Below are 26,519 nucleotides of genomic sequence, written 5' to 3' on the forward strand. Positions count from 1 at the left end.
TGTTGATTGATGAAATTAATAAACTTATTTATTGTGGGTTGAAAATCCCTATGTGCTCACCAGGCTCCCAAGCCTGACCCACTCAGTTTTATGTATTACAGGTAGTGGCGCTCGGGCATAGATGTGATGTTTTGGATGAGGGATTACAGATATAGGCATGTAGATATGAAATAATGTAGTAAGACTTATATTGTACTGTTTATGCTTATGATCTGTATCGAACATGACATCCCGAGTCTTTTTAATGAAATACATTTCTACAGAAATGCTTTGATAAATCTTTATCATATTTTTATTTTGGGAACAAATTCCGCAACACTTTTATGTAAATTGTTACTCTGATTTTTAAACAAGCATAAACAAAATCGGTCTTTTCTGGCCGTGAAAAATGGGGATGTCACATTAACAGATAAGGCCGAGTTATGTTTGAAAGAGGGCAAGTTATATTATGTCGTCTCCAACAGGTAATCTAATGTATATCTAAGTTAACTTATATTATGTTGTCACCATTTCTCTCTGTCTTCTCTAAGTTAACTGATCTAATGAATTTGATTAGTATGTTAGTGTGTTTGGCTGTACTTTATCTTATTGCGTGTAAGGTGTTTGTGAAAATGTCTAAAAGAGAACTTGATATAATATATACAATTTGTTTGATTGGTGGGTTTGGATGTGCATTATCTCATGATTGATTTTGTATATGATTGATTTTAGGTGAATTTGATTAGTGTGTTAGTGTGTTTAGTGTGTTAGTATGTTTCGTTGTACTTTATCTTATTACATGCTAGGTTTATTCTAGCAGAATGTATTCTGCTACATGTATTTCACTTGACAATATCTGATGTGTATATACATGCTTGTATGTGTTCACTTAGGAAATACATTCCTTATTCATTTTTTATTACGTGATGCATCTTTAGTGGTAATACAGAAATGCAATATAAAATAGCAAATTCAAAAGGTTTTTAAATGATGCCATGAATACCTTATACTTGAAGATCTTTTCATGCTTAGAATATTTTTGATGTGTTTCTAACACCTTCCAGGTTGGTGATAATGTTTATATAACTAAAATAGAGAAGAGGATGATAAAAACATTGATATTTCATCCCAACTTGTGAGAAATACTCGAATTGCTCCTAGACCTTCACACACAAATATACTCATCTAGTTAATTTTATTTATTTTATTAATTTATGCTGCAACTTGATTATAGATGATAAGTTCATGGTTTCATTACATATACTAATGAAAAGAAACTATTATACAATGTATTCTAATATAATACTGATTTTTTTAGGAAAATCAAATACACAATATAGTAGATTCTGTAAGAATACATTATGCTTTGTATAGTGTATTATGTTAGAGTACACTCAGTTAGAATTTAAAATGATAATTACACTTTAGGTTTAATGATTCTTTAAGAATTTTTGTCAAAAATTTTATAATATATTTTGGTTACACAATAGTAATGGGTAATTGTATGATGCTATAAATGGTAATTGCATATATATTCTATCAGAATTAAATGGTAACTACAATTTATATTTAATGATTCTTTTAGAATCTTTGTTTACCTTTTAATATTTCTTTCTTTTTTTTTCTTTTTTTGTAATAGATATTTCTCTTGGATTGTCTATTATTCTGCCAGAATAAAATCTATGTATTTAGCCAGAATGTATTGTATGTATCCTGTCATATTATATATATTCTACCAGAATATATAAAGTGACAGTTAATTGCAAGTAACATGTTTTTAACCATTATTAGTTTTTGTTGTATTTATGATAGGAATGGCTCGAAGAATGCGTTGAAGGCCTAATAGGAATAACTTGAAGAATGAATAAAGTTTGATCACACTCACAATTTTAGAATGTTGTTATTTTTTAAGAATTTTTTTCATTTTTGTTGATATTCTTTTAGAATATGTATAATTATATTAAAATGTACAAGGCTTTTAATCTGTAAGAATATGTATGAATTTTGTATTTTAGTTCGGATGTATAAGAATATATTAGAATGTTGTTATTTTTCAACATTTGATTCAATAATACTGTTATTCTTCAATAATATTTTAATACAATAAAATTGTGAAAAAACATCATTCTAAAAAAAAAATTATTCTGACAGAATAAAATCAGTTATGTATACAAATTACGTTAGAATTAAAATTGAATTAATTAACAAAATTCAGATTTTTAAAATTAGGAGAATTAATTATCCCTAAAAATCCAAAATTTTCCTATTATAAATGTAATTAATTGTCCAAAATACCCTTTTGCTAGAATTTGTGTGATTATATGATACATGTTATCTCATTGTAATATCAATCACCCTCAAATCATGTCCATTGATTAATTTCATCTGTTGGTCTAGATCTGTGCATTCTAGCACACAATAGTTAGTAAAAACAAAATAATCTAACCCTATATATATATATATATATATATATATATATATATATATATATATATATAGAGAGAGAGAGAGAGAGAGAGGTTTAAACACAAAACTTTAAAAAATTAAGAAGAAGAAATTGAAATTCTAAAAGGTTTTAAAGTCCAATGACAAAAATGAGATTTTCAAAATAGAATGCAAAATTAAAAGGCTTGAAGTGACGGTGGAACACTCCACCCCACTTCAATTACGATGTAGTATAATTTGCATTTTATATTTTCACTAAACACCCTTCAAGAACTATCAAATATCACTCCAGTACCCTTTTTTCTCATGCTATGCCAACCAGTAAAAAAAATACCTTTCATGTTTTAATCTTCACATTTCACGATTGCATAGATGTCTTCTTTTTACTCTGGACGCATCTGAAAAAAATAATAATAAAAACACAAAGCTAACTTTCTCCTATTATTTCCATGTCAAATTTGAAATAAGGGTCCCTTGAAACAATCTGTTACTTTTAACAATACGAACTACCTGATTTGAAGTTAGAACTTGTATTTCCTGATGAGAAGTTAAGACATCAAGTATTATGCATAAATTGTCATTTTGTACATACTTTGAGTTAGCATGATGATAGTTAAAGACTAATAAAGATTTTATAAAATATTAAAAATTAATCTAGATCCAAATCACCTTTTTATGTCACACGGAAACAAAATTAATAAAGCAACGACTTTATGAAATTAAATGCAATGTATCAATATATTTATACCATACGGCTGTTTTTCATCAAATTCTGTTGCTTCGACAAAATTACCACCAATAAATTCACCCCCACATCTTCCAAAGTAATAATCGTAAAAGTATCTTTTTAGCCTTTCAAAAAGAAAATCACACAAACATAATTAATTGCATATAATCTATAGACGAATATGCTTACAAATATAAAATATACTGAATCGCATCAAAATCTCGTCTTTAAAAATAAAACCAAGTATTATGCATAAATCATCAAGTATAAAACCAGAAGACTCACATCCGATATAAAATTCGTTTTGCAGGATGAGGGTGGATCATGTCTGAAAAGTAAAAATACTATGATCAATTCATAAATCATTAGTAGCATGATAATATGCAACGTACACCAAATATGCTCGAGATGATATATATATATATATATATATATATATATATATATATATATATATATATATATATATATATATATATATATATATATATATATATATATATAGAGGACGGTTCACTTGAGAATAAAAAAAATAGAGATCTTGAGATTCAACCACAGCCATATATTCTCATTTGCCGCTCTAACGCTCCAACGTACCCGAAGCAGCGGAGTATGCCTAATCATAAATAATTATATAGCAGAGAAGTATAATCATATATGTTTATACGTATATGCCTAATCATAAATGATTATACATATATGTATGTTCACAGATTGAGTAATCATATATGATTATGACAGTTGGTGGCCAAAGAGGTGGTGGTGACAGAGGTGGCGATGGTATAAGTGACGGAGGTGACAGTGGTGGGATCGGTTGGTGTCAGAGGTGGTGGTAGTGGTGGTGGCGGTGGCAGTTATGGTGGCGGAGGAAAAAGGAATGGGTGACGCTGTATAATCATTTATGATTATACCAGGCTTGTCGTGCCGGTACGCTGGAGGGTTAGAGCGGCAGATGTGAAATACGTGGCTGAGATTAAATCTCAAGATCTCTATTTTTTTTTTAATCTCAACGGAACCTACCTCTATATATATATATATATATATATATATATATATATATATATATATATATATATATATATATATATATATATATATATATATATATATATAAGGTTCAATAGAGATACATAATTAACAAGGAACCAATGAATCAATCGTGAGCGTCGGAAATCATAATGATCAACGGCCAGAGAAATAGTTGTACATTTTTATATTGGACGCACACACATCAGATTATACCAAAAAATCCACCTCTTTACCAAAAAACTACCTCTTTTTTTCGTTTAAAATTTCTTTTAGGTCACATATTTTATCAAAGAAAAAAAAACGAATATACCGTTGTTCTCGATTTTTCGTCATCTTTCCATCGAGATCCCTGTTGATATATAGAAAACGAACTTTTTTTTCGAAAAAAAATCCACTTCATTTTGTTAGTTTTTTCAATATTTAAGTTTATTTTTATCAAAAAAAACTAATTATACCAAAAATATTAATTTTTTGTATTCTATTAATAAACATCAACACAGACTTAAAAAAAAAAGTTCGAATAGCGTAGATTCACGCTGTGAATCTAAACTGTAAATATTTCAATTTTCAACATTCACAATGTGAAAAAGGTCGATCAGTTCAGATTCATATTGTAAATCTGACTTACTGTTATATGTACAAAAAAAAACCTCGGTCAGTGTAGATTAAACTGTAAATATTTCAATTTTCAACATTCATAATGTGAAAAAGCTCGATCATTTCAAATTCACACTGTGAAACTTACTTACTATTATGGACACTGTGAATCTGAGAAGGTTCACAATGTGAATCTGACCAGGTTCACAATATTAATTTGAACTTAAATAAGGTTTTTTTTTTTTACATTAATATGAATCTATGTTTAAAAAGTACAAAAAAAACATGAATTTTGATATATTTGTTATTTTTTTTCTATAAAAAAATAAAAATTAACTTTTCAACAAAGAAAAAGAAGTGGGTTTTTTCGAAAAAAAAAAGTTCATTTTTTATATATCATCATGGATCTCTTTTGAAAGAGGACGAAAAATCGTGAACAACGGTATACTCGTTTTTTTTTTTATAAAAAACATGGCCTAAAAAAAATTTTAAACAAAAAAAAGCAAGTGGATTTTGTTATAATCCAGTGCATGTGCGTCCATTGTTAAAGTTTACAACCCTTCTTTTGGCCGTTGATCGTTATAAATTTCGACGCTTTGGATTGGTTCATTGATTAATAATGGTTTTCTACTGAACTTTTATATATATATATATATATATATATATATATATATATATATATATATATATATATATATATATATATATATATATATATATATATATATATGAAACTCTAATTGGCAACCACAATGTAGTTAAGAGTACCATTAAGTCATTTAGGCCCCATTTACCATGCAATACAAGATGGAAAAAAAATAGTATAAATGAAAATCTAATTTTTACAAACCTTTATCCAGAAATGTTCTTACACCTGAATGCATTGCACCAACTTGTCGAAGGGGTAAATGCAATCTGTGAATAATTAAAATCAATATCATCTCATTGTCAGTTATGACTACAACAAGAATCGTTAAATCCTTCAATTTTTTACAACAATTTTATCATCAAATATGCACAACAAATCACCTTGCAAAGCTGGTATATGATTGATCAACAGCCAAGGGTTGCTGATTTGGTGTTGTAATAGTTAAGGCTTTACCCTGACAATTATGTAAGATTGCATATGAAATATGAGATTTTAGAAACACAAATCAAAGCTTTAGAAAAAAAACTAGTTTTTTCAAGAGATCACCACAGAAGTGTGTTCTTTCAGTTCTTTTAGGGTTGTATGCTAGAAAAAGGTCCAATAATCCACATTATTGGTTCTATTATTCGAGTACGCCTCCCAACATCTCAACAATGTTCCATCGAGTGCTACCAAAATTAAAAGGAATCATAAAATCATATAACTCTAAGAAAAAAAATAAGTAAATTACACGAATGGTCCCTATGGTTGGGGTAATTTGAGTTTGGTCCCTAACTTAATTTTTTAACTCGGAAGGTTCCTACTGTTTGTTTTTGTTGCACGTTTGGTCCCTACTGTTTGTTTTTGTTACACGTTTGGTCCCTGTCGTACCTAAAAAGACTGTTATTTAAATAGAGAAAAATGATGGGGTATGTAAGGTAAGGTGAGGGGTGGGGTGGGGTTGCGGTTGCGGTTGGGGTATGTTTATTTAAATAAATTAAAAAATCAAGGGCAAAATAGTATTTTTAGGTAAGACAATGACCAAACGCGTTAACAAAAACAAACAGTAGAGACCTTCCAAGTTAAAAAAATAAGTTAGTGACCAATAGCACAAATTACCTAAACCATAGGGACCATTCGTGTAATTTACTCAAAAAAAAAAAAGAAAAAAGATGATCCGTTTCAATAAAATACCCAAAAAAGCGTCTATGATCTTTCTTGGTTATTTAAGAAGAAAACAAAGGTAACATTTCATAGTCCAGGAAACACCAACCCCAAAAGACCAATAAAGATTTATGAAGAACACATTAATCAAGATCCCTAATCACTTTATGACGAACAAGAATAAAAATAATGTAAAAACTGAAGATATATATACGTTGTTTGAGATCAATATTTGCTTTCTTGGCAAAATTATGAGTGGCTCTTATGAACCCAAATCTCCTGAATTAATCAAGAAGGTATCTTGTCAATCTGAAAAAACAAAATCATAAAATCACACACTCATATAATAACTAATTACATAATCTATAGACAAAATGCTTACAAAAGTAAAAATAAAATGACTCACAACAAAATCTCGCTTTTAAAATCATCGTTAATGTCCATTAAAACCGAGAATCTGCAAACAAAAATTAAGTGTAAAGATTGGTTGCCATAATGTGTACTTAATATAATGTGATGATAAAAATCTTAAGTTCAAAAAATTTAATTTGAGGAATTGATATTAATTTAATTTAGAATCAGCAAGATAATTGACTATACATAGAGTAGTGCAATACTTCGCGTGTGTCAATTATATATCCCACATATGAGAATTTACAACAAATAAAGCTTATGCAATTTAAAAGTGTAAAACATGCAATTTCCAACAACATGGTGTAAGCAGTAAGAATATTTAAAGTTCAATAAATTTAACGCAACGAGTCCCCTTAAAAATTCACATGAAACTTACCTAGACAATGTTGCCCCTAGCGTTGCAAATATCTTGCGTTGTGGAACTCCTACAAGTATCAAACATGAACTTCTAAGGTTAATTTATACTTATAATTTCAGCTTTTATAAAACACTACAAATTTTATGATTTATACAACTGCCAACTTCATTTAATGATTTATAGAGTATTTTTCCAATAACTGTACTTTATGCCAACAACTCGGCAGATCATCCAAGTTTAGTTATAAATTAGGAGAAATTAAATATCCTCCTACATTTTATTCCTACTCATCCTCCTACCATATCAAATGTTGACATATGTCACATTTAATGATATATTTAATGAAATTAATACTAATCTATTCCACATGTCACCATTTGATATGGTAGGAAGATGAGTAGGAATAAAATGTAGGAGGATATTTAATTTCTCATAAATTAGTGTCCAAATCTTATATTCGTCACATCTAAAAAAGAACATGAATTTTACATAATTCACGAATAATTTAAACAAAATTTCTAACAGTATAAAATGGTGTTTAGTTGCAATAGATATTCTGAAATAGCTATTTTATCATTAATTAGCAACATTTCTATGGAAATGAGTTCATAATTTTTAATCAAAATAAAAAAGATTGGAACTTAGATCTTACCTCCATGGGGAACCTCACAGTGTCTTCTTTTAAATTTTCTCTGCCTTGTGATGAAATTTGTGGTGTACCCCATAACTTACTATTTTCACCGAACCTTCAACTACAAATGAATTTAAATTATTATTTCTCATGAGATTTTTTGTATGATATGAACTTTACACCATGGATATTGCCCAGATCCTAGACACATCCATGGATCTAGTGTTATTTTAGCAACAATAAACGTGGTGAGATCAAGAAAAACGGGATTTAATTGCTATGCACAAACCCTAGAATTATACATTTACAAATCCATCAATAAATACAATTTTTAGGTATGTGAATCAACTAAGCGATCACTAAATGTCATGAGAAAGCTGAGAATCATTACAATTTTGAAGCTTACGAGATTTTAGCTTAAATCACACAGAAATCTGAAATTTCGTTGTCGGTTTTACCGATTTGTTGCTGTTACTCTGCTGACAATTTCTTTGGAATATATATATGCTTTTAGAACACATTCTGTTAGTAAATTTGTGGTGAAACTTGGCACAACCTTATTTTATGTACGACCCAGTTTTGTCTCAGATGTTGGAGTCTTACATTAATTAAGTTAAAGAGAATATAAATATCATTCTACCATTTATTCCTATGAATGAAGTAAATTACACGATTAGGAACTTTTGGTAATAGTTTTGGGTCTTTAATTTTTTTTTGGAAAATTGATTTATTAGGAGGGGAGGAACTAGGATATTGTAAACGGAGTGGCAGAAATCAAAAGTCGAAAAGATATATAAAAATAAATTTATTTTGATTTAAGTTTGAACATCTAAACATTTGAACAAAAAGAGTAACAGTGGCGAATCTAGAACCAAAAACTACATGGTTCCTAATGTAAATGAATTGAAAAAAATATGAAAGAGTAAAAAGTTATGGTGGTGGTGGTGGTGGAGGGTCGGGTCGGATCGACGTATCAAATTGTATGCCTTAAAATATTTAAACATCACTTTAATAGTTCTAATAAAGTTCTTACAAGTGAACCATATGAGGTCTAATATCTTGAAACATATTTATAATTTTGTCGTTATCGATATTTTTTAAAACATTTTTTCAATATACGATAGTAAACTATCACTTAAAAATTAATCACTCATTTTTTTTACGTATACAAGAAATCTAAGATTTTAAAGCTGTGGATTGATTATGGTCGATGGAGGGGATGAACGACAACAAAGGGCGACTGGGCAATGGCTTGGTCCGACAGTGATTGTCGAATGGAAGTCGGCAGGCTCAACAGTTTAAGGCTTGAAGCCGCATGGAACGAGAGTCATTGAATGACGTTTCTAATTCTTTTTTTTTTAATTTTAGATGGATTGGGCTATATTTAAACATCAGACTTTTTCTAAATGGTTATTAGGTATAAAAAAATATGGGTTCATTGACATTCATTTTCTTAAAAAAAAATTGATATTCTTTTCTTAAAAAACTTATTAGGTAGTTCCTTTGAAAATAATAAGGTAGTTCCCATTTATTTTATATAAATACCTCTATTATAATTTTTAAAAAAATATAGGTCCTAGGACCTACCTTCCCTTAACCTGTATATTATAATTTTTAAAAAAATGTAGGTCCTAGGACCTACCTTCCCTTAACCTGTATACGCCCCTGGTAACTAAAATCGTTTTATTAGATTGGTAATTATATGATAACGAAAATTAAGAAATACTTAAAGTAACTAATAACAACAAACCCAATATAAATTGGAAAAATATTAAACATAAATAACATATACCTTTGTAGCCTTTCATTAAAGTATTTCAATAGTTCTCTACATTTTCAAGAGAAATAATGGTGTAGGCATAGACTCGAAGTTTGTAGTTGGCATTTCTAACTTTAAAGCTTCACATTACACTAGTATTAATTTAGTGATCGAAAGAAAGAACGAAAGAGAAAACGCTTGCGTTTAGAAAGAAGGGGAGAATTGAATTCCATTCCATTCCATGAGAGAGAGAGAGAGAGAGAGATCTTACAACCATAGTTACGATGCTCAGTAGGGAGGAGTGAGGAGCACACCGACAATAGCATCACGGAGGTTGCCGGTCGGTGTTGCAGACTTCATTTCAATGAACAGATGAGAGATGAGATAAAGAGTGCAAACGGAGAGGAGAGGGAGTGGTGAGGACTCCAACGATAAGTAGTCTATGTTGTTGCAAGCACTCCAACATCGATTATGTTTTTTATGTGAGCAAATATTTTCAAATTTCTTACCGTATAATTTATCTTAAGAACAACAATTATTCTGGTTTAGGATTTGTTTTTGATTCTCCTATTCTAATTTCCTGGTTTTTTGTAAGGGGTCGATTGATAGATGCTAACTGGGTTAGAGTTCACCGGGTTAGAAGTTGACTGTGTTAGAAATTATGAACGAGTTAACTCTTGACTGAAATTTTTTGTTTGATTTTGCATCTGACTGACTATGCAAAATGACTATATTACCCTCAAAAGACATGTTTTATAATGGACACTTGTATACTTTTTAACAGTGGTATACTTCACACATTCTTGCTTAAGGTTTTTAACATACAGTTAACCATATAAATTGTTTCATTATAGAAACTTACATTGAACTCATTCTTTTCATGTATAAATCTCATTCCCTTTTGTATTACAAAATTAAAATCCACATAGTATTTTCTATCCAACTACACATTAACATATATATATATATATATATATATATATATACACACACACACATTAGTATCAAAATCTTCATAACAGTTCAACCTCAAGTTTTATTGATCAAAACTAAAATCCACATAGTATGGCTTGTGGTCTTGTAGATTTTGAAGAAGTGGCAAATCATCCTCAAACACTCATGTCTAAGAAACTATGACACAATCCGGTAGCCCGATTAGGGAAACTTCATTTGGAGATAGGCATTGTTGGCATAAGATAACTTTGATTTGTACCTTGGAATTGGGATCAGAAGTGAGGAATGAGATTGAAATTACCATTATACTAGTTAGTTGAAGCCATATCTTAGATTCAGATTGAGATTAGCCTGATATTACCATTATACCACTTAATTGCAGACCATTTAATTTCCTATGAAAGAATCAGAAATTCACATCTGAAAATTGACATTTCAATGAAAACAGAAAAACATAATAAACATACAGATGAGTGAAACCAAAATCGAAACTCACCAAACCTCTATCAGATCCAGAGGTAACTAAAACCAAATTTAAAAATATAACTGAAGGATCCAAGTGCGATTTCAGATTTTTACCAAGACAGAGAAAAAAACAAAGAAATTACCTGAATGATCGACGCTAGCTTAGGAGAGGCGGATGTCAACGGCTTGTGGCGGCTATGCCTGAGGAAAACGGCAGTACAGTGATGACGTCGACGGAAGAAAACTGAAGGAGAGGAAGTCGGCGTTGCTGCAAGTTGAACCAGTGGTGGGAGAAGTTTTCGCATCTAGAGTTAAGAATAAGAAGAAGGTTTTTGACATGAGAAGGAGAGAAAGGGCAACGAAGGATATTGCTATAGTTTACAAAAAAAAAATCAATACATGTTGATGATGTTGTTGTTGATCACGGTTGCTCCTCTGTTGCTTTTGATCGCAAATGGAACTCTCGTTGCTTCGTCGAGGGGATGTTATCGAGGGAGGGGATGAAATCAGAACCTCAGTCGCAACTTTTGCAGGGCAACGTTGGTTTTTGTTTTCTTTTTCTCGGTCCATCAAATAGAAAGCAAGGACCGAGTTTGGTGTTTTTATTGGACCGAGTACACATATTGGACCGAGTCCCTACATCTATAATCTCTATCAAACATGCCAATTGGTATTTTATGGACCCAATCCCTCTTTGGACCCAGTTAGATACCATATCAAAAAACCCGTAAGTTTGTTGTATACTTTCTGATTTTTAGTTCCTCCACGTAATTTTAATAGTGCCAGAAAATAATCAGATAAGATTAGTATATAGAATTTTGGAGTTTGATTAGATTCTAATTCTTATATATAATTATGATGCCTATAAGTTAGGGATAAACAATTAAATGGTTTTAGTTATAATTATTCATTTCTCCCTATTCTAATTCTAATAAATGAATAAGTTTATTCTCCTATTGACAAGTGTCACAATATTCGAAATCCTCATTAATATTATATGCAACATATCTTGCCACATGTCAACCTATTAATTCTCCATTTAAATTTTAAATTTTAAATTTCTCACTCTTATTACATTAAATTAATAATTGATTTTTCATTTCAAATTTCAAATTTTAAATTTCACACTCTAATTACATTAAATTAATAAATTTAGAATAAAAAATAAAATAAAATTCATATATATTATAAGGTGATATAATTTAATGTATTTATATAAATCAACGATTATAATTTCATATAACTAAAAAAATATCTCCTAAATAATAATTTATTCAAAATAATTGAATAATAATTTTAAATTTTCAATATGAGAGTTTAACTAATTTTATAACTGTAATCCTCACGGGCTATAAACTAGTTATTGAATAAATAAAATCTTCTAATAGGATAATTATTCGTTATACGCGTTACAGACTATATACATATTTATATATTATATGCACGTTGAATGGAAAAATATTTTGACTATATATTATTTGTAGGAAATCTTATAAATTTATCGTGAGCGATAAATTAACATTTTGAAAAGAAATTATTTAGGAAAAATAATCTTAATGAAAGTTGTAGTAGTCGTGATGACGATTCCGTGGGTATAAAGACCGCACAAATTTGACTTTGTATGAAGAAGTTATGATTTTTCAAAATTCTGCGTTCAATCGGACATAACAATGTTTTTCATAAAAAGTGAAATAGAGATCGGTTGCTTTTTAGCAAAATCAATGTAAAGAGGAATCGAAGTACTTGTAAATACTAATCCGTCGATATAGCAAACGTCGATAACGGAGCTCGTATAAAGAAGATATGAATTTCGCAAGGTCTTTTACAATGTAATTCTTATAGAATGTAAAATAGAAATAGAATGTGAATTAGCTGACGAAGTCCAAATGAAAGTTCTAGTACTTGTCCATACGAAACTGAGGATATAAAGAACATCGAAAACGGAGCTTGTATGCAAAAGATATAATTTTTCGAAGATTTATAATTTTACCCGACATGAGCAACGTGGCACCAGCCAGAGTCTGGCACGTGCCAGGCCAAGAATCGAATACTTGTCGCATACGCATAGGTGCGGCGTGCTTATGTCATGGGCACAACGAGCCCTACCCCCTAATCAGCCTATAAATAGTGAACAAAGATGGCTCATTCCTCACACAAAATCTTCCAATTTTCTCTGAAAACTCTTCTCTAGCCTCGAGCCCAATATTCTCAACTTTCCGACTACTTTATCGACGCGTTAAGACGTCTAGGAACCCGACGAAAAGAAGTTTTCGGAGTCGAAATTATTCCAACGACTTTCCAAACTTTTTCTAGAAAACTTTGTAAGTTAATTTGCACTTACTACGATGTAAGTGTAACCTATATTTATATTCATAGTCATTATTACAAATTTATAAATAAGATTTATCAGTGCTTCCAGTCATAATATTGATTGATCAACTTACGGGAGTGTTGTCTAGGCTAGATCTAGTGAGGTGTTTAAAGTGGATTTTCCAAATAGTATACTCTGTATACCAAACGGATCCTACCTCCGATATGATCTTACCTGGTCATTCCTTATCAGCTAGAACTTGAAGTATTCTTTGGTTTTATTGAAGAATCTGGGAAATGATTAATATAATCGTTTAAATACGAACAAATACTAAAATTAAATTAATATTCGTATTTAGATCGTTTAAAAGAGAAAAGCTGAAGGGTTAGTCAAGGAGCTAACTTTCTCGCGAAATTTCATTCTCAGTCATGTGAGTGCATAGTCACTTTCATGAGCACGATTTAATATAAGTATTGAATACTTTAAGGACTAAATATATGTTGAAAGTTTGTTATTTGCATTCTATGTTGATAGTATACTTTATATGTGAATTAAATGTCTATTATCTTGAATATTTGTTAACTGTATATTTGATAATACTATATAACACTCTATTCGAGCCATATATGATTATTTAAGTTCTAAAGGTATTATTGGTTATACCACGTGACAATCTTAATATAAGCATTATGTTGGGTCAAAAATATGGTTTATATTTTACTTTTCTAGGCAGCTATATTTTTCAGTCTAGGACCGTAAACTGCCTGGTGTTTACGGCTATATGGGTGTTCACGGCCGTGAACCTGTTTGCGGCCGTGAACCCATTTGCGGTCACTATATATAGATGTAAGGGTGAGGAGTATGTACGGCTGAGAGAGAGAGAAGAGCATTCATTCATATCATGTGCTAGAGAGAGAAAGTTAGAGAGAGAACTAGTGTGTTTTTGGATCTTATGTATTGTTCATCATTCCAATCTTGAATACATCATAGATTCATCAAGTTCTTCTTCTCCTCCTTCTTCTCTATTTTGATCTTGCATCATCCAATTGATTGGGATTCCGCACCATCAATTGGATCTGATTGATACATCAAGCAAATTGAATCTTCAATAAATGATTGATACATTCCTAGGGGGAGAATTAAATTTTTTAAAAATCAAACAAAAATCAAAAAATTAAAAATCCAAAAATCGTGTTATTTCTGTTTTATTTCTTGTTCAGAAAAATAAAAAAAATCCAAAAATATTTTTGTTTTATTTCTTTTTCAGAAAATATGAAAAATCCAAAAATATTGTGTGCTAACTTTTCTTTTAGTCTTGTTTTTATCTCAAATTTTTCTTTGTCTTGAGAAGTGAATTCAGATGTAGATGAGACTCATGGAGACTGTGTCGAAATTTTTTGAGCCAAAGCTTTATCCGTGATCATTGAAGAATTCTCATTCGAAGGAACAAGAAATGAAGATTATTCTTTCAACATTCAATCTTTCTACCCCAGAAGCAAGGTCAAGCTGTATTTGAAGATTATGTGACAGATTGCATTGAAGCCTCCTCAATCAATTTGCTGCTATCTATGAACCTGTTGAAGTGATCCAGGAGATTCGTTCTCTCTAAAGATTCTGAAGCTGAAAGCACCATTTTTTTTCAAGAATCTCTACAAGAAGCCTCCTCACCTAATGTGCGTTCAGAGTCAAATTTTGAAGAAAAGCCCAACTGCTCAAGATGAAGTCATTTATTGAAGATTCATCAAGTTCAACTTGAAGCTGTGAAGAAATCGAAGATAAACATTGAAGCCAAACTCCAAATGAAGATTGAAAAGAAAAACCAGCTACTTTTTAGGGGGAGTTTGTTGGGTCAATTAGAAAAGAAAGCTATAAACCAAGGGGGAGATTGTTGGGTCAAAAATATGGTTTGTACTTTACCTTTCTACACTTTAATAGTTTTCGGTCCATGTGGTGTGTGCGGTTAGGAGGGTTCACGACCCAGGTGGGTGTTTACGGCCGTGAACTAGTTCACGGCCGTGAACCTGTTTACTGCCCATGTTCCATATAAATAGATGTTAGGTGGTAGAAGGAGTGAACGGTCAAGTGGGGCTAAGTGTGTGTTTACCAAGGTGTTTTTAGAGAGAGAAAGTGAATCTTGTGTAAGGAACATAATTCTAATCATCAAAACATTCAAGATTCATCTACTTCTTCTTCTTCTCCTTCTCATTTTGATCTTGCATCATCCAATTGATTGGGATTCCGCACCATCAATTGGATCTGATTGATACATTAAGCAAATGTGGGACTTACACATTATTACTTAGAAAGATTTAAGGTATACCGAATACTTAGCGGTTGAATTATGTGCGGAATATAAACACCTATAGGATGAAAGTATTTCATATAATAGGAAAAATGTTTTGTAAGTTGATTGCGTGCATTATAGTTTTGTCTAGTGATAAATTAAGACTTATAAATGATGCTTAGTTCGAAGTAAGTTGAATAAATGCTTAGTTAGACCCTGTGTCGTAATGATATTGCATTTATAGGGAATTCATATTGAAAGTTGACTATTTATATTATAGTATGGTCTAGTTATAAACTAAGAGTTACAAGGGACTTTGAATTTAAAGTTATTTGAATAAATAGGTAGTAATCATAAAAGGGGTGTATATGAGACTGGAACATAGAGTAGTTGTTATAGACAACCATGTGGAACACTGGCAGACTCATTACTTGTAGGTCAGAACACTGGCAACAAAGCATATTTATCAACTTGTGATGCGGATGTTCTTCCTTCAAAAGAACACCGAGAGAGTTAATTAACTGCATCATCCTCATGTGCTTTAGCAACATTTTCCTCTTCAATTCCTTTCTTCTCTACATTCTCAGCAGAAAGTCATTGCTTCTCTTCCTCTATTTTTTTAAAGTTTCGTCTTCTTCTCTCGTGGCCATTTCAACTGCTTTTGTTGCAGCATCCCAACTTCCTCTGACAACAATTTCCTCTTCCATTTGTTTTTTTTGCCTTTTCAACAAGTCGTTTCTTTTCTTCCTCAATTCTCTTTTTTTCAACTTCCAATATCATACCTATTTCAACTGCTTTGGATTTGTCTTCTTCAAATTTCCTTCTCTTAACTTCATTAGGTATAATGCTTCCGTTCCATTGTTCATGCATATCATATTTATGATCATCAACAAATTTGTCTTTCCATTCCGCAACTGCTTGTATATATGCTTTATTGGTTGTTTCTTGCTTACATTCCAACATTTTTAAATGCTCATTTTCCTATACAAGTAGAGAATCTATTTGTTGAACAAAAATCGTTCCACCTATAATCAAATTGGTACCCTTAGTAAAAAACAATTATGCATTTAAATAGTGTAATGCTTAAAGCTTGAACCGAGTTATAACCATATAACTTACTTTTACCTTCACACGTCCCATGTATATCAGTTACATCATGCACAAATCCAATTGGATCACTAAGGCCCCATACACCCAAAATTGCTTTTGTTTTTTGCTTGGTACGATTTCCAAAGCTTCATTGACCTTTTCTTCGTGCATGAACAAGACTAACCTTTGATTGATGACTGGATATATGCAATACATTCACAGGAGCAATTTCATAAAGACTCGTGAATTTGACACCATCAGACTCAGGTACTGAAATCTTGGTCTTCTTAATAGTAGTAGGAGGAAATCCAACTACTTTTCTCTTAAGAGTTGTTGATCTTGATCCTTTCATAATCATTGAGGCTTCATTCGAGGGTAAGTATACATCAGCAACGCAGGTCTCAATATTTGGTTTGGTAAAATCATTGGTGAGAGCAAGACATTGCTTTAACACCTTTGAATTTCTTGGAATAAGTTGGAAGATGGAACTTATCGACTAGTGACTTGTCATTTGGGGTATAATGACTTAATGGAGTTGCCAAATAGTTTTCTTCTTTGTCTGTTTTGTTTAAATCCCCACACAACCGGATGATACAGAGGGCCAAAAAGCTAGCACTTGGAAATATCTTTTTATCCTTCGTGATGAATAACTTGAAATCATCCCATAGAGGAGTGCCAACATCAAACGACTTTTCGTAGAATAATCCCTATAATACCTTCAACCACGAACATTTAGTTGAGTCCGTTCCCCCTGTTTTACCTGACAAACACCTCAAAATAAAGTGAATAGTAAAGTGCCCAATGATAGGAAATTTTTCCTTCTTCCAGTTTTTAGGGTTAGGTTTGTTATCACCATAACCCATTTGTTTCATCATGACCACAAGATGATAATCAGTATGGTTTTCATACACATGCTCAGGGCTTTAAAGAGGGAAACCAATGCAACTAAGAAATGTCTCCCGGTCCAAAGTGACTTGAGTTTCATCAACAACAGAGAAGACAATACAATCTTCATCAATGCGGACTATAGCAGTTGAAAATGCCTTGTAGAGAAACCTCAATAAGAAACTGTCTATGGTGTGAGTGAACATAATGAAAAGGTTCTCATCTTGATTATCTCAATAATTATGTGTAGCTTCAAATCATAATGAGATATATCAAAATCTGCAAAATAGTTGCAATATCCAATCTTATAATCATCCAGTTGAATGTGGGAGGAAGATAGAGCCTTTGAAGATGTAGATGATTTCACCATTAAGGAACGGTTTGAAAGACACATAAATCACACAAATCTAAGGCTCGTAAGATATAAAGCAGAGCAAATGATATTTTTGGGCGCATAAATATTAATACGGAGAGTAACACATCTAGTTAACAATGATACATCATTGTCTTGAAACAATAAATAATAGATCGATAGATTCAATAACAGTAAAGTGAATCAAATAAGAAGAATAATGATCGAAGTTATGCTGAATGATTAATAATCAATGCCTTAGAATAGTTCAGTGAGAACTGTTTCATGAAGACAATGTAGGGAATCACAAAAACGATTAACCCTAATACAATACATGCATGTATTATATATGGCCTAACCCTAGCAGCATAAATGTGGATGGATAGGCCAAATCCGATTAATAAAGGCTAAATACATACATAGTAAATTTGGCACAACACATTAAATAACCCAATAGTCTCCCCCTTTGTGTCAAATAAGGAGTGGAGAACCTTCACTGTTGATGTTTCTGAACTTTAAATAATTTTGGCATTAGACCAAGCAAAGTTTTTCTAACCATAATATACCATTTTATCATATCTGTGAAATACTTCTTGTAGAATTAATATTCTAGTAGGATCGATATATTCTGAACAGCAAATAAAACAATAATATGAAAAACACAGGTATGGCTCAAACAATGTTGAATGATTAAACTTTAACACCTCAGAAGAGCTCGATGAAGAACTTCGACTGTAGAGGTGTTTAGGGTTACAAACGATAACAAAGATAATTATTCCGATCTTAACTAATGTATACATGCATGCAATATAAATACTACATAACCCTAGTAAAACACGGATGGACAGGCCCAATCCGGTTTATACAAAATATAAGCCCATGACGTAACACTATAATTCTACAATCTCCCCCTTTGCGTCCATGGAGCCAAGAGCTCAGTTCGGTTGAGCTAATGAAGACTTCTTAATGGTTTTGAACAGCTTCGATATAATGGCCAAGAGAGTGTGACGAAATGTAATGTACCACCGAAGCATGTCCGTGAAGTTCTTCTTATCAGACTCACTGTTCTTCTTGCACCGATGAATGATGTTGATGATGTGCTCCAAGCAATCGGTTGAGAACAGGTGCTTATCAACAAGAGCAAACAAAAATATGTTGCCTTCGGCTCTTGTGAACATAACCGTTAGATGCATAGAGTCTATTTGGCCCATTGTCATTTTATTCACATATCCCGGTTTCGAAGTCGGCTTCACTATCGGTTTCTTGTTCAGAACATTGGCAATCTCCTGATCCATCTTAGCTACTTCGTAAACATAAGAACCCAACATCCTCTTAAGATGATTCATGACCGGTTCATACTCCTTTGCATTTGTGAGCAAGATGTTGTATAACAGGATCCAATCATGAGGATTCAAATTTGGAAGATCTGCAAGGGAAATGATAGAGATCGAGTTGCCTGAACCTCGAGTAACTCTGAATTGAACATTAGTGAATTTGCCAGCAGGTGTAGGCTTCAGCACCTTGACAGACGTGATCTTCTGTTCACTCCACGTCAAGTACTGTGGTTGACCGAACTTCAGATAAAAATCAATAAGCTCTCGATTAGTTTTAGGATGAGGCGAAGGGACTTCGACAGTTGAATCAAAGCAGTGAAAAATAAACGCCTTTCTTGTCATAGGCATGTCGAATTGGGAGTCCCTCGTGTTTTCAATATCAAATGAAGCCACTGGTTCCAACCATAAAACACTTGGGAACTCTATCGCCTCCTTTATCAACTTCTCCCTAGTCCACAGGGGAAAAAGGGCCTTCTTACACTCAAGAGCATCATGCTCTTCTTTCTTCTTCCTTTCCTTCTCCTCATCTTCCTGTGCAACCCTCAGGTTCTCATTTATTTCCCGATCTCTCTGCCTTCTTTTAAGAATATCGGTTATTGTTTCCTGGTCTTCATCACTATCATCATTGGACGGACCCATTCTTTTCTTTAACTCCAGAACCTGAAGCTTCATTACCCTTCGGTTCTGGTTTGATCACAACTTTTGGTTGAACAGGAGGTTGACATGAAGGCTTTTCCACTTTAACTTTCACACCTTCTCCCCCTTGTTGGGAAGTGACCATCGGCTTCGTAAAACCCTTCATTTCGCGAAGTAGTTCAATCGCCGGAAGAAGCTTGGAAGTTAAATGATTCCGGATAGTCAGCGTCAAAATCGGATCATGAGCGTGAACAAGATTGTTTAGCAAACCCAACACATCACCCGCACAGCTACGAAATATTGCACGTTCGGTCTTCAATAAGGCAATCTCCTTTTCTACCTTTTCAAGCTGGACCTTCTGAACTTCCACAGTGGTAGTCTGTTTAGCAAGATCATCCCTCAACTGTCGTTCAATTGCTAAATCAGCCACAAGCTTCTCTAACCGAGAGTCCACTGATGACATATGGGATTTGTGATCTGCTAAGATGTCAGTGCGAACAGCTTCAAACTTGGTTTGTTCTCCTTGAAGCGATTGAGTTAGGGATTCAACCGAAGCATTGACCTTTGCAGCATTGGAGTTGGCATGACCTTGAAGTGATTCTATGAAAAGTTTCGAATCATGAATAAGATCCTTGACCTCCTTAGTAGCTTGTTTACTTTGTGAAGTAGAATCATCCATAGCCGTAGAGCACTTGTCCATGGATTTAGTATATTGCTCCAGAGATGTATCCATAAAGGCTTTCATGACAACATCAACAGGCTTTTGATAGCACTCAAGCAGTTTATCAAGCTTTTCATGAGCACTGTCAAGCTGTTCCTTAGTGGCAGGGGCAGCCTCATCGTCCTCACTCGGGAGCCGGTAAGGACTGTAATACGTTGAATCGTACTCAAAGTCATCACCACCAAGAATCGGATTAGAGTCATCAGAAGGATTTGGGGTAATAGGTATGGTGGTAACAGGGGGTTCAGTGCCAATAAATGCCCCTGTATCAGATACGTTGACATTCACCGGTGGATCGGTTATGGTGGAGGTAATGATGGGAGTTGTAGTGACAGTAGCTTGGGAAATAATGGGTGGAGGTAATGGAGTAGTGATGATTGGAGTAGTGCTAACAGGTGGTGGTGGGGTTGTTGTAGACATAGGTTGTGTTGTAGGAGTTGGGGGAATTGGAGCAACGGAATCTGAAACAGTGGTTTTTGGTGGAGATGGAGGAATTGGTTCAACCGAGACTGAAACGGTGGTTTTAGGTGGGGAATCAGGAGGAGTGGGTACCTTGTCATGGAGCACTTCAGTTGGAGTCGGAGATCGAGGAGGTGTGTTTCCTTGTGGTGATTCTTCGAGATGAGCTTCTTCTTCCTCATTAGCCGATTTCTCCTCTTGATGATCAGAGCTCGAGGGGGAAGGAAATTTAAACTTTCTCACCATCCTCTTGACTTTCTTAGGATGAGCCGAAGATCCCCCCTTCTCAGATTTTCGCTTCTTAGATCTTTTGTCCTTAGACGAAGATCCTTCCTTATCCCTCTTCTTCGATTTTTCAACTTTTGAAGGGGCACCCTCTGCATTATCATCCTACTTGTCCTCCTTATTTTTTCCATGTTTAGTGGGATTTTCCACAGTTTCCAGAGCTGCCTTTATCTCAGGAGTTAATTGACGAGGAGCTAAAGGACAGAGCTTGCGATAGGCTTCCATAATATTGCTGCTTATTGGAACACTGCGATACATTGTCTCAGGGATGGAGTCGACATGAAGGTATTTAGATGGATCAGCGATAATCACCTTCTTGGTGTGAAAAGTGGCCACCGAGGATAACAAAACATCCTTCATAACTGGGAAGTGAAGAGAAGCAATGGCTCTGTGAGTGACAATAGTCCATAATCGCCCATAAGAGATCTCAGAGTATTTGGTCGAGGAAGAAAGGCTTTGCACCATTTGGGACCAAATCAACGACCCATAATCCAGATTGAGGCCATTGTAGAGACCATACAGAATCGTCATGAAACACTTATTTGAACCATCCGACCCAGCCACTCTTTCACTCAAACCTTTGTGAAGTAGAGTTAATAACCCATTCCATTGAGGTGGTAGACAAGACTTCTTGAACTTCGTGAATGAAGTGAGCACATCAGTGTAACCTATCTCGTAAAACATCGTAAACAACTGAGTTGTTGTAACGAAATCAGGAGAAATTATAGAAGCATCGACTGCGAGCCCTAGCAACGAACAAAAACGGGCTTTCGAGATAGATGTCTTTTGATTAAAAATCTGGAAGTAAATCCTTTCCCTATTCTTGTCGTATGTAGCAGTAGAATATACCTCCGATAATAGAGACATTGGAACTGATTCCACATGAGTTAAAGCCATGGCCAGTGGAGAGTATTTGAGGCATTCGACGACATGAAGCATGTATAAGTCGTACAGAAACGGATTCAGTTCTGGTTCTGGTTTGATCACGACTTTTGGTTGAACAGGAGGTTGACATGAAGGCTTTTCCACTTTGAAGATGAAACAGTCTGATCGTGGTGAGATGATGAATCCGCCATTATTGAATAGAGAAAGAAGATGAACAGTGGAGAATCGCCTGTTGTATTTGAGAGATGGTGAAGAAGGTAAGAAGATACAATGGGTGTGAGAAACCCTTTATATACCATTGCCATGAGAGAGAAAGAATCTTCTGTGATGATTATACGATCTCTGAACCGTCGCCTGAAAAAGCAGGATTTGACAGCTTGGTTTCCTTAGATAGACGTCATCACGCTCGTAATTAGGAGCCGTTTCAAATTCACGCACCCATTTTCATCCTTATCTGTTAAATCGGTTCAAATTCTTATCCACACATTGCCTCTTCAACTGAATCTTCTGCTTGCAAAACACGTAAGGTCAATCATGATGCACTAGAAAATGATCATTAGTATTTTGGAAAATCATAAAGAATTTTCGTGCAAGAGTGACAAAGATATAGAAATAAATCAAACGTGTATAGGATGTGAGTGATGTCTTAACACGACATAAAATGGTTGATTCCGGGCATGAATCTCTTCCTTCAAAGTCAAGAGAGACTTCAAGTGCTTGCTTGGTTCCCCGAAAAATTACGATCGATTGTCTATCAATAAACATCGAAAGGCTTCTTTTCTACTATCGACTCTAAAAGGTGGCTTATCTCCAACCGAACCTCGATACTTGATATAAGACCGAAGGTGAGGTGAAGTACTTGTGAGACCGATGTGGTTTGTTGAACAAGTAGGTGAGATATTTTGATAAGTGGTTGGCAATAGAAATCTCAAAAATAAAACAAAACTGGACCTTTTGGGAAGAAATGCCTTGGTGTTAGACAATTTCATAAAGATCTCGCATAAAAAATAAAAAGAGATTTCAGAAGGTAACAAGTTAAATCTTGAATATGAAAATTCACCGTTAATTCCTTATTGGTATTGGATAGTGGAATGAAGCGTGATGAAGAATGTGAAAGAGGTGGTGAAAAGAACCGAAAGTACCTCTGCTATAGAAGATGACTAAGCAGAAAACCCTTAACTCATATGAGAAGAGTAAGGTAGCTCATGACTAGAGTGAATGTAGCAGCCTTATTGGGAAGAAACGAATGGTATGAATCGAATCATTAAGGCTTCACTCAAAGTCTTGGAGGCTTCAGTCAACATACATCAGCATGCTTCTAGGGACGCCTAACTAATCGAATAATAAGAAATTTTATACCTTCCCTTGTTTTAAGGCACGTACCTCCTGTGTTCTTGAGACCTAAAAAAACAAAGAGAAACCACACGAAATGCAAAAAGAAAATATTTTTGAATTTTTGTTAACTTTATGAGAAAAAAAAAACTTAAGTAAAACACTAAGGAAAATATTTTTGTATTTTTGTTAATTTTATAAAAGATGTTATACCCCAAATACTTCTGAAAACTAAAAATAAAAATAAAAATAAAAAAAATAAAAACAGAAAATGAAATAAATAAGCACCAATTACAGAAATAATACGATAATCGAAAAAGAAATTGTGAACAAATTATACAACCGAAACTAACCTTTAGAGATAATGAAGCGAAATAGACCGAGCGATCGGCTTATATCGGTTCCCTAAAATTACGGAGCCGAAATAGACCGAGCGTTCGGTTTATATCGGTTCCCTAATTTTCATGGAACCAAAATAGACCGAGCCAAGTTCTATTTCACTTAGCTAACCTTTTAAGTAGACAAAAGGTGTTTCGATACAGACTCTGCTTCAATCATGCCTAAGCCATGTAGTATTCTATTAAAGCTCGTTTCAGGTAGGGCCTTAGTGAAAATATCGGCAAGCTGATCTGATGAGCGAACGAAGTGAACTTCCACATTGCCATCTTCAACATGGTCTTTGATGAACTGGTATCTTAGTGCAATGTGTTTGGTCTTGGAGTGTTGCACTGGATTATGACATATCCTTATCGCACTTTCAGAATCACAGTAAAGCGAAATCTTCTTCATACTTAAACCATAATCTCTGAGTTGACTTTGTATCCATACCACTTGAGATGTGCAGGATGTTGCTGCAATGTACTCAGCCTCTGCTGTTGAAAGAGACACACACGTCTGCTTCTTTGACTTCCAACTGACAAGTTTGCCATCAAGAAATTGGCATCCTCTCGTTGTGCTCTTTCGATCCAATCCGCATCCACCAAGATCTGCATCAGAAAATGCTTGTATAAAGAATCCGGAATTTGCTGGGTACCAGAGACCGAGAGATGAGGTTCGCTTCAGATAGCGAAAGATGTTCTTCACGGTTATCATGTGAGGTTCTCTTGGATTAGCTTGAAACCTGGCACAATAACATACTGAGAACATTATATCTGGTCTACTAGTCGTCAGATACATGAGGGATCCTATCATTTGACGATAGAGTGTCATGTCTACAGCCGGTTTATCCAGAGATACGTCAATTTCGTGCCAAACGCCATTGGTACTTTTACTTTCGAATCTCCCTTCATTCCAAATTTTGTTAGCAGGTTATTGGTGTAAGCTTCCTGATTTATGAATATCCCTTCTTTTCCCTGTCTAATGTTCAGTCCAAGAAAAAAGTTAATCGGACCCATTGCGCTCATTTCAAATTTAGTCTCCATCAACTTCCTGAATTCAGCTGTTAGGCTAGGATTCATGGAGCCGAAGATGATGTCATCGACATAAATTTGAACAATCATCAAATGTTCGCCCTCTTTCTTATGAAAGAAGGTTGGGTCAACCGAACCTTGTTTAAACTTAGAAATTTTAAGGAAACGAGTTAAGGTTTCGTACCATGCTCTCGGTGCTTGCTTTAGACCATATACCGCTTTATCCAGAACATATCAATAATCAGGATACTTTTCATTTACAAACCCCGGTGGCTGCTCAACGTATACGGTTTCTTCTAGTTCTCCATTTAAGAAAGCGCATTTCACATCCATTTGAAAAACTTCAAAGTTTTTTTGAGCAGCATAAGCAAGAAATATTCTCACTGACTCCAACCTAGCTACTGGAGCGAACGTCTCCTCATAGTCTATCCCATCTTCTTGGCAATATCCCTTTACCACCAGCCGAGCCTTGTTCCGAATGACGTTGTCCTCTTTATCAAGCTTGTTCCTGAATACCCATTTTAAGCCGACCACAGAAGCATCCTTAGGAGTAGGAATCAATCTCCAAACGCGATTTCTTTCGAACTCATGCAGTTCGTCTTGAATAGCCTGTACCCAATCGGCATGATCAAGTGCAGTGTTGACCGTCTTTGGTTCGATTTTGGAGACAAACGAGTTAAACATACAAAAGTCAACTTGAGAGAATAATGCAGTTTGCTTCGCTTTCAGTTGTGAATGTGTAAGAACCCTTTCAGATGATTCACCAATGATCTGTGATTCGGGGTGGTCCTTTGTCCATTTTATCAGGGGAGGGTAGTTCGGATCATAAGCTGGATCCAACTCTGCATTTACCTCTTCTTCAAGTTCTGATTAATCGTCGTCGTCATTTGTATTGTCATTCTCCCCCTCAAATGGCGAAGCGTATCCCATGTCAGGTTCAGGTATCTCTTCTTCACTTGAAGTAGGATGCTCCCCCTCGGTTGGAATTTGGTTCTCCCCCTCGACTGGAGCTTCATGAGTTGGAGATGGATGCTCCCCCTCGACTTGTAGTTCTGCTGTGTTGGAAACCGAGGGTTGATTCTCAGCTGATTTAAGAGAATCAGTTTCCATAGCGTTTGCAGCTTCGTCGACGATTCTTTTCAGATGGTCAACTTTGTTGTCTGCTGCATTCGCCTTAGAATGGATAGCCTTTTCTGGTTCATCGAATAACCTTATGTATTCTTCAAACAAGTTGGAAATAGGAGCCGAGAAACTGGTCAATGGGAGCCGAGACTTGATCAGTTTCTGGGAAGATTTCGAGTGTAGTACTTGTTGGATTAGTGTCTAAGTCCATAACTATAATTGGTATGACTTGACCCGACCCGACATGGTCCATTTGGGTTGCACT

At 34.0% G+C, this 26,519-nt stretch overlaps 2 long non-coding RNA genes across 2 annotated transcripts; both read right to left on the reverse strand.

Moving 5' to 3' along the window:
• Positions 1–3,373: 3,373 nt before the first annotated feature.
• On the reverse strand, positions 3,374–5,880 carry LOC145109560 (uncharacterized). Its single transcript, XR_013709083.1, has 3 exons — positions 5,807–5,880; positions 5,628–5,692; positions 3,374–3,479 (listed from the first exon to the last, which is right to left on the reverse strand). It is a non-coding gene; the product is annotated as an uncharacterized LOC145109560 (long non-coding RNA).
• An 804-nt stretch (positions 5,881–6,684) lies between these two features.
• Positions 6,685–8,437, reverse strand: LOC145109566 (uncharacterized). The gene is made up of 5 exons (XR_013709084.1): positions 8,379–8,437; positions 7,994–8,093; positions 7,360–7,408; positions 6,976–7,026; positions 6,685–6,878 (listed from the first exon to the last, which is right to left on the reverse strand). It is a non-coding gene; the product is annotated as an uncharacterized LOC145109566 (long non-coding RNA).
• Between the last annotated feature and the right edge of the window lie 18,082 nt (positions 8,438–26,519).

Source organism: Lactuca virosa, chromosome 1 (genome assembly GCF_052849685.1).
Source record: "Lactuca virosa cultivar CGN04683 chromosome 1, Lactuca_virosa_CGN04683_v6, whole genome shotgun sequence".
Taxonomy (NCBI): Eukaryota; Viridiplantae; Streptophyta; class Magnoliopsida; order Asterales; family Asteraceae; genus Lactuca; species Lactuca virosa.